General features: G+C 36.0%; 1 long non-coding RNA gene across 1 annotated transcript; it reads left to right on the top strand.

Annotated features, from left to right (window-relative positions):
- Positions 1-435: 435 nt before the first annotated feature.
- Positions 436-1,365, top strand: LOC136796806 (uncharacterized). Its single transcript, XR_010844555.1, has 2 exons — positions 436-950; positions 1,057-1,365. It is a non-coding gene; the product is annotated as an uncharacterized lncRNA (long non-coding RNA).
- Positions 1,366-1,540: the final 175 nt, after the last annotated feature.

Genomic DNA, 1,540 nt, shown 5'->3' with positions numbered 1-1,540 from the left:
GTAAGGATTTCAGACCTGGTCGAGAATAACTTATAATATCCCAAGATACTTGGGTAAGTTTTGATCCAGTTTAGACTTCGACCAACCAGATAATTCAAAATGATATATTTGGCAAAAGGTCATCAAGACTTAGCATACAATTAGAGGAGCTAAAACAAATAATTCTTTATAACATTTATGAATATTCAGGTAGAGCAAAAGGAAGAAGGTGAAGGAAAAAGCCAATGCTACAATGCAGTAAGCTACTGCGGCAAAAGGGACAAGCTGTACCCAGACAAGATGGTCAAAAGTTATATAAGTAATGGTACTTTATTAATGAGTTAGTAACCAAACTGGCAGATAGCAGGGTTTCCATTCTTAAAGAACGTAATTTATTTTCTGTTCTGGCAAACTGATTTTCCTTTAGACTGGAAATTAGTTTTATTATGTTGTCATTTATTAAGTGTTGCTTTGCAAACCATGGTTTGTAAATCGAAACCTAAGCTCACTTAACTCTAAAATAAGTACCTGGCATTAATCAGGAGATAAATCTGTAAGCGTACAGAGGTACAGGAGTCGATAAGAGGGGATCTCAACCCTCCAGGCTTCATCTGCTCTTAGGGTTCATTTGTTTCTTAATATACTTAATAGAATATTTCAGGGATATGATACGTCTGCAAGCGAATGCAAGATCAATTTAGGAAAAAAAATTCCACAATTATACATTAATTTTATAATGCAATAATAATTTTCTAAATCTGACAGTGGAAACCGGAAAAAATACAATTAAAAGAAAATCCGACCTCTCTTCGGTGACCATATCTTTAGACAAGATATTTAAGAAAAATCCTAGCGCGGAAGACCAGGACTGTGGTTGTGGTTGGCCACAGAACATGCTCTTATGCAAAGGAACCCCAGAGGGATACGCTTGTCAGCTATTCGTCATGATATCGGACTACAAGGGGGACGAGGTGAGGTTATTTATATTTTATATTTCTCTCAAGTTAATTATTTGGCAAAAACTTAACACAGATTTACGGGTGCTTGTAATACTAATAACTCTTCATACATATTCAGGTGGAGCAGAAGAACGAAGGGGAGAGAAAAAGCCAGTGCTACAATGCAGTGAGTTACTGCGGCAAAAGGGACAAGCTGTACCCAGACAAGAGGCCCATGGGGTTCCCATTCGACAGGCAGCCTAGAACTGAAGCGGAAACCATCCAGCAATTCCTCACCGAAAACATGATGCTGCTACATGTGACGGTCTACCACAAAAGCATGGTTTTCCAGCCTGGAGTTATCCCTGATATTACTCCTCCTGAAGATAAATACTAATAATAGACAGAGTAATTAATCAACAAGATAAATAAATGATTATTAAATTAGTTTCCTCTTAATCTTTAACCTTTATCAAATTTATATACACATATTACAGTTAACACATATTTCATGTAAATTTTTGTTTCAAGAGCCGAGAACAAAAAAAGGCAGTTATTTCACCCCAATTTTTCATTTCTTTAAAGAAAACTAGGTATAATTACTAGTCAAAATTCATGAGTCT

Source organism: Halyomorpha halys, unplaced genomic scaffold (assembly GCF_000696795.3).
Source record: "Halyomorpha halys isolate HHAL.00 unplaced genomic scaffold, Hhal_1.1 Scaffold6880.1, whole genome shotgun sequence".
Lineage (NCBI taxonomy): Eukaryota > Metazoa > Arthropoda > Insecta > Hemiptera > Pentatomidae > Halyomorpha > Halyomorpha halys.
Note: the sequence above shows the minus strand (reverse complement) of the source record. Positions and strands in the feature narration are given on the sequence as shown.